Consider the following 8,542-nt stretch of genomic DNA (forward strand, 5'->3'; position numbering starts at 1 on the left):
TGCTATAAAAGAAATAAATAGTTATTAAGCTATAGAACAAAAAACATAAATATAAATATAAAACAAAAATAAAAATCAAATAAAAATAAAGCATAAAAAATCAAAAAATGAATATATAAATTCTAAATCACCGTGTCAATAGACAATATACATATATCCCAATAAAGTCACTATAACATCGTCCATAAATAAACCAAGGTGAAGACATCATGGGGGCATCTGGTTGGTAGTCGCTTCTGGAAAAGGAAACAGCTTCCCCTCTATATCTGAGGACCCAATCTAGCTGACTAAATTATGCCCAGGGACCAAAGGACCTAAAGGATGGCAAAAGGATGACCAAAATGTCACGTTGGCTGCTCATGAGTTTTTCAAAAATTATCTTGTGTTGCTGGTTTTAAATATTTAAATTGTTTACAAGCACAGGGATATATATATATATATATATATATATATATATATATATATATATATATATATATATATATATAGAAGGGGTGCTTTTTATTTACTTCCCTTTAATAACCCAGTAGGTTTGCCCATAATTTGAAATGTTTACTGTGGTCTAAAGGTGGCCATACACTGGGAGATCCGCTCGTTTAGGGAATGTCGCCAGACAATCGGATCTCTACCTGATATGTCCACATTGAGGTGGGCAATATCAGGCTGATTGGATCATGGGCCCTAGGGCCCAACAATCGTATCAGAATGGAGGAAATATGGACAGATGTGGCCGCAATCCAACGAGGTTTTTTGACCCTGCCCGATCGACAGCTGGCTGACATTCGGACAGATATCAATCGGGGAAGCCCGTTGGAGGGCCCCACACACAGACCAATAAGCTGCTGACTCGGTCTGTCTGCAGCTTTTATCGGCCTGTGTATGGGGGCCTTAAGTTCTGGCCAAGAGATATCTTTAACTGCACTGCTTTCGGCTAGGGTCACATTAGACGGAAACGCCAGCAGAGAATGGCTGTCCCACTGCTCCTCTTCTGTCTGTCTGCAGGGAGGTAATGATTCCAGTTGCAGGCAATGCAGCAGAAGAGGAGCAGCAGATTCTTGGCCTGGTTTTCTCCACAGGCCATGATCCATGTAATGGGGCCCTAGCCTTAACAGCTTTGGCACACAGGGTATTTTTGCAGAGAAGCAGGGCCGGATTTGGGTCGATTGCACACGTCGGAGCACTGGGGAGCTGCGCGTCCCCAGTGCTCCTTAGCAAGCGGCCGGGCGGCATGCCACCCCAAATTATTTGCAGCCCTAGGCCTGGGCCTTTGTAGCCACAAATCTGGGCCTTCAGAGAAGGCCAGGATGTAAAGTGATGACTGCAAAGGGAAATTGTTTATACAAATTGTGATACACAATACAGACAGTTCTGTTGTTTTACATTAAAGCAATGTGAATTGTAGGAGCATGTTCAGGTACAGGAAGTCAGGTAATTAAAGCAGAGTATTGAGTTTCAAATCTGTATCATAAAAGCTAGAAAGTAATTAAAATGACAATACTTATACAAGTGCTCAGACTCATAAATCAATATGTACAAGGCAAATAAAAGGTCTATTATTATACCTGTCTTAGTACTTGCTGAGTTCTGTGGGTGAACACAAAACAAGTTCTTTAGCTTTTCAAAGTCCTTTCTCTGCAAAAAAATAAATACAGTTACCGCACCTTTGTCTATTATCTCCATAACCACTGATTGTAAATAAAGCCTCAAGTAATCTCAAATGGCAATAACAAAGGTGCCTGTTATTTTAATTTATTTTAAGATCAGGAGAAACATTTTATTACAATCAATGTGTAGGACTCCTTTACTACAAATACAGTATGCACAAAGGCCCAGGGTTGCTCCTGCCATGATGCAAAAAGCCACCCCTTGTAACTTTTAGGGGATGAATTTCTAGGTTTTAATGTGGAAATTTGCCTCTGCTAGTGAAGAGAGCAATATTGCCTTCATTGCACTTGTGATGCGGGGGCATTGGGCCTGCTGCCGCCTGATGATCGCCCCTACAAAGGCCGGAAACTTCTGAGCAAAGGTGGTTACTTACTAAAGCTGGCCATAGATGCAAAGATCTGATCGTACGAATTGAGGATTCGTACGATTTTCGAACCATGTGTGGAGAGTCACGACATTTTTCGTCGGACGGAGATCGGACGTTTGGTCGATCGGACAGGTTAGAAAATTTCGGCTGCCGATAATATCTCTGCATGTATTGCCGATCGTACGATTTTCAGTGGGAGACTGTCACTAGCTTTGGTTGGACATAGATATCGTACGATTGCTGTCAGGGGCAGAACATTGCTGATCTGTTCTAAAACTAATCTGACTGGTAAGGCTTTGGTCTGAATGGTTAGTGGCGGGTCGGGAGATGGGAAAGTCCGATCTTACGATGATTCGTACGATCAGATCTTTGCATCTATGGCCAGCTTTACACTTGGATAATGCTTTCCAAAAAACACATTCACAAATAATATACCAAGGCACAAGCATATACAAGAATATGTGGCAGGTGCACTTAGACACTTTTGTAACAATTGAAGATAAGCAAAGAAGCAATTGTAACAATTTAAGATAAGCAGGACTCTTGGGGAAACTGACTTGCAGCTTAAAGGGCAATTCACCTTTATTAGCAAAACTGTAATAACACATAAAAAACACAGAAATGTGTTCAAACCTTCATAACCTGCCAAATTTTGTAAAATGAACATGGTAATTAGGGGATGTGGTCAAAAATGTCGACATGCTCCTTGTAGCAAATCTTTTTGTCCCTCTTTCCATTTCCAAAATTTTGGGAGGTATGTGCCAGGAGAAGGGTGGCAGTAGCTCCAGGTTACACCAGTATCCAAAGGCACACAATTCATCAGAAGAGGCAACATTGGCAACATGTGGAAGGGTAGGGTTGCCAACTTTTTAGTTCCTGGAAACTGGGCAGGGAGGGCAATAATGTTGGGGGGGCGGCCAGTGACATTGGGGGGCAGGTCGGTGACATCAGGGGCCGGCTAGTGATGTCAGGGGGTGAGCCAGTGACATTAGCGGTGGGGTGGTGCCATTGGGGGCGGAGCTGATGAAGTGGTGATTGGTGATAGGCTGATTGCCATGTCATTAACTTCAATGTAGCACAATGCAAGGTGTAAACATACATTAAAAATTTGTATAGGCATAGAATCAATTATCCGGAGATCCAAATTACAGAAAGACCCCTTACTTGTAAAACGCCTGATCCCAAGCATTCTGGATAACAGGCCCCATACCTGTAATGGATTACAGAGTTGGCAGATGGTTATGCAATACCCACAGCATTGCCTTGTCTGGGCAACAAAAGCGCACTTAGGGGGCTATTAACTAAAATCTGAAAATTTCTCACTATCTTCTTAAAACCACTTTGATCAAACATCTGTGCACATTTTTACCGTATTTATCAATAAATGCACTCGACAGAATCTGGTGGGGGCAAAGACTCAATACAACTGTGAAAGAATTAAAATTGTACGGAGGGGGGCGTGGCCAACCATGGAGACGAGTGCACGCACTTTCTGAAGCTCCGTGCTCCTCGGTCATAAATACGCAGAAAATCAGATAACTATAGCTTTTATTTAGCAGCTCGGGACACTGTTTTGCCGTAGAAGCCTCTGGTTCCATGAACATGGGTAAAAAAAAAAAAATTGCGATTTAGGGGTGTCCCAGAAGAGGTGGACAACGCGGGGCTGCCCAAGTACTTACAAGAGCTACTGGCTTACATCCGCTCAGAAATCCCTAATACTCTTTGGACATTGGATAGGGCACATAGGTCACTGGCATCTCGACCACCTCCGAACAAGCCACCGCGTGACATCATTGTGCGCTTCAATTATTATGAGAACAAGGAGGCCATTTTAACCAAAACTCGCACTCTTAATTCTGTGGAGTTTCACAACCACAAGATTCAAATTTATGCTGACTTATCACCGGTAACCCTGTCTAAACAGAGGGAACTAAAGCCAATAACCCAAGCTTTGAGAAGCGCTAATATCCCTTATCGATGGGGGTATCCCACATTGACTGAAACCAAATCCGTGGGATTAAATATTTTGACTTTAACCTCAAGAGCTAACCTTTCCATTTTTTTTCCTCTTTCCTGCCTGACAGGGGCTGATGCAAATTGGTATCCGCTCGTGCCTTGTTCAGATATCTAAAGGTTATAATTGTCATATGTTATATGTTGGTTGTTCACGATAATTATTGTTATTATTCTTTTTTTTTTGATTCTTAACTGTGGTTATTTTGCATCTAAGCAATGTTTATTTGGGGATTCGAGCTATAGCTTACATATAGAGCTGTTTAATTGTATGATGGGCCTTCTTCTATGTAAAGAGTCTGGTCGACATAACTATATTTTCTCCACATCCTCCCAAGAGGGTATGAGGTATAAAGCTATCTCTTGCTATAATTTGTAATGGCTAGGTTTGTTTCTATTAATGCCAAAGGGCTGAATAGTATCACTAAGAGATACGTAGTTTTAAAGGAGATTAAAAACCAAAATGTGGATATAGATTTGATCCAAGAGACTCACTTTGCTCAAGACTCTTCTTATAAGTTTCGGTCTAAATACTACCCTAAGGGTTATTTTGCTTCAAATGTGCAGAAAAAAGCCCCGTTGGTTGGGGACCCCTGGTTTAGTAAATGGAGCTCAGAGTTTTGTGGTGGTCATCCTCTAGGACAGTGATCTCCAACTAGTGGATTGTGAGCTAAATGTTGCTCATCAACCCCTTCAGATGTTGCTCCGAGTGGCCTCAAAGCAGGTGCTTATTTTTGAATTCCTGGTTTGGAGGCAAGTTTTGGTTGCATAAAAAACAGATGTACTGCCAAATAGTTTCTTGTAGGCTGCCAGTCCACATAGGGGCTACAAAAAGGCCAATCACAGCCCTTATTTGGCACCCCAAGAAAATTTTTCATGCTGGTTTTGCTCCCCAACTCGTTTTACATCTGAATGTTGCTCATGGGTAAAAAAAGGCTCTAGCGGTGTAAACTAAAAAAGACATTTTATAACATTTTATTTGCACTATTAATATAAAAAACAAGTATATTTCAACAGTGTAGGTAGTAGGTAAACATGATTTGCCCATATGCTCTTTACCAACTCATAATACTGATACCAAATTCATATAAAAATGCTCTATATAAATACATATGCTTTTAAATGTTGATCCATGTAAATATACTTGGCTAGCTGAAGGAAAAGCAATCTTAAAGGTTAAGTGTTCTCAAGATGCCTATAGCTACTACTGCACCTCCTATAGTTCCTTGAGGATTACATTATTTCTCTGATTGCATTTTTGGCTTACAGGAAATAATATAAAATGCTGAGTTTACTAGATAATGGAATTTAGCGCATTAATGTAGAGTAAGTGAATGTTAACACGATTTTCTTACAGTGGGGATCATCTAAAGGTCGCAACAAATGGCTTTTGCATCTTTATTTTGCCTTTGAATGTGTTTTTTGTATTTCTTGGATTTGTAAGCATTATTCCGACTTATTTTATTGAAATAATATGATGTTATGATGTCTTTATTCGACTGCAGTCCATTTAACGTCACTACTAAATACTTTTGTTCAGGGGTGTAACTATAGAGGAAGCACATCCTGCAGCTGCAGGGGGGGCACAGGAGGTATAGAGGCTGCATGAGGCCCTAATTCATACACAATTGCAATGAATATTGGTAAAAGAAGTCAACCTCTAGACATTTTGGGAGCCTGAAAAATAATTAGCTGTAGGGCCCAGTAATATCTAGTTATGCCAATGGTCGTGTTGAGGAAATATAATCCCGCAGACAGATCAACACCAGGGCCGGAACTTGGGGTAGGCAGAGTAGGCACGTGCAAAGGGCGCAAAGATGAGGGGGCGCCAGGCACGTACCTGCTCTGTCGCCTACCCCGTGTCCGGTCCCGTCTCTCTCCGACTGCCACTGTTGGCTTGCGCTTCTGCGCATGCGCAAACACATTTTGCGCATGCGCGCTGTAGCGAAATTCCGCGCATGCGTGCTGGCAAAAAATTTTGTGCATGCGCGCTGGCAAGAAATTTGCGCATGCGCAGTCAAGCGCGCACAGAGCCGGCGCCGTGGCCCGCCAGGTTGATCAAGACAGTACAGAAGTAGATTACCTAATATTCTCAGATATTCTCGTCAGGGTCCCTCAGCCACATTGTCAAATGCCACAATCATAACCAAGTAATGTTATTTACATTCCATAATACATTCCATAATTTAAGACTGATGCATTTGTAACAAACCCTCTCCTGCCCTATGGCTACTACTCTCTGTATATATACAGATTGCCTTTAGCCTTTGAAAGATGAAAACTGATTTAAATACATTGATACAGTAATTACATCATAAAGACAAATGGACATTTATATAAAAAAAAAGGTCAACTTTTTTTCCAAGACATCAAAATTGGTGAAGCTACATTTTCTTATAGATATTACTGAATCACTTTTATTACCTGTTTATTAACAACCCTAAAAAAATTCATTTTAAAATAGATTTTTTTTATTTACTTTTCCTACTGCAAATAATGTCAAGGAACCTTACTTTTACTATAATTGATGGCTGTACAGTTGCACTACATATCTTCCTGCCATAACACTGACCACATATGCGGTGACTTCCATTTAATCTGTTTGTGTGTGATAAGAGCAGGCACTCAAAGGCCGATCTTCTAGACAGACTCGTAAAACGATTTGTAGTTTATTAGGTAAATCAGGATATAGCCTTACACGTTTCGTATCTCAAAAAAGGCTCAGGCATATGATTAAGTGTCTGTGAGTTACGAAACGTGTAAGGCTGTAACTACAAAAAGTTTTACGAGTATGTCTAGAAGATTGGTCTTTGAGTATCTGCTCTACTACAATACGGTATTATCCGCTGCCTTAGCTGAAGGTTCAGGGCGGTGCACCTGGACTCTTTTCAAACTATTGAGTTCAACGTTTGCGACCTGAGAATTGTATTACATGTGATTTTAGATATACACAAATGGATTTAGACAGACCCATGGATAACAAAACTGTATTTATTCAATTGGTGAAACATGTGTCAGACAATTAAATCACACAGGTCTGGGGAGGTTCTCCTTCTGTCAATCGGTTATGACCCAGTCATGCAAGGTTGATATCAGAGGAAAAGATTCTGATAGCTACCGACACTGATGTACCATGGTGGCCTAGTGGGCCGGCTGGGAAGCCCACCGCGTCTCCGGCAGGGACACCCGCTGCCTGGTCCTTTCCTCCTCGATCGCTGGTACACTAGGGCGCGTGCGGCATGCACTTCCTGGTTTTACGCGCAGTGCGTGCAAAATTCAAATATTTAAAAGGGCTTTGAGCTCAGACTCATTATTTGCAAGTCCAAGACTACTCACATGCTCAGTGTGATCTGGGCTGCTGTTGGGAGGTCTAGGAATTGTCATAAATTATCAGAACAGCACAAGTCAAATAATATCTGCCAGAAGCCAATACAACAAGATTGATTTATAATCAGAATATGCAGACTGCACTGGGTCCTGTGTTGTCACATAATCTAATGTGGATTTTATAGTTTTTGTATTGTTTAATACAAACGTTCTCCAACTCTGCAGAACCAGTAATTGCAGCAAAATAATCCTCCAAATAGAATCCCAGTTTAATTTGTTTAAATCTGGCTCCATGATCTTTGTCACTGCAGCTGGAGTTGGAAAAAGGGGATGTAAAGGCAAAAATAAAATCCAATACAAATCTCTACACAGTCGCCGACTGCTCTACATGGAAACAAACAAATCTGCTTGAGTTCTGCATGGCTGGGAAGTAAGGCGGGGACTCCCCCTGCTGTTCATAAGTATGATTGTTTCCCTGCTCAGCAGTTAGGGACCATCTGACAATTCCTATCCACAGCAGTAAATGAAGGGAGAATTTCACTGCATACAGTCAGGTTTCTTATAAAAACGGTACACATTTTTTAATCAAAGTATATTGGAGATAGGTTTCTTTTTCATTAAAGAAAGTGAAAATGTGATTTTATTGTTTTGCCTTTACATGCCCTTTAAGTGAAAGAAGAAAATAAATGGAAATCATGTTTATCAAATAAAAATGTAGTAGAAGGACAACAATAGGCAGAGACAGAAGAGGAGACTTCCAGCTGCACAGTGAGCTTTGAGTCCTATCTTTAGGGGAAAATTACAGCAATCAGGGGTGCCAAACCTGTGACCCTTCAGCAGTTGCTAAAGGACAACTCCATTGTATTCCAGTTTGAACTTGATGTACATAGTAAACATTTTTACATTATTGAATTATTTTTACTCTTTATATCTATAGCGCCTACATATTCTGCTTTAAAGAGATTATTTATCATTCATCAGTGCCCTCCAGAGCTGAGCTTACAGTCAAATGTCCCTGTTTTATTCACATGCACTATGGTCAATATTAACAGGAGACATTAAGCCTGCCTGTGTGTTTTTGGAGTATGGGAGCAATCCAGGGTACCTGGAGAAAATACACACAAGCATAGGTATATAATATGACCTTTGCACTTTTATTTATTTTAATTT

Source organism: Xenopus laevis, chromosome 1S, assembly GCF_017654675.1.
Source record: "Xenopus laevis strain J_2021 chromosome 1S, Xenopus_laevis_v10.1, whole genome shotgun sequence".
In the NCBI taxonomy this organism is placed as follows: domain Eukaryota; kingdom Metazoa; phylum Chordata; class Amphibia; order Anura; family Pipidae; genus Xenopus; species Xenopus laevis.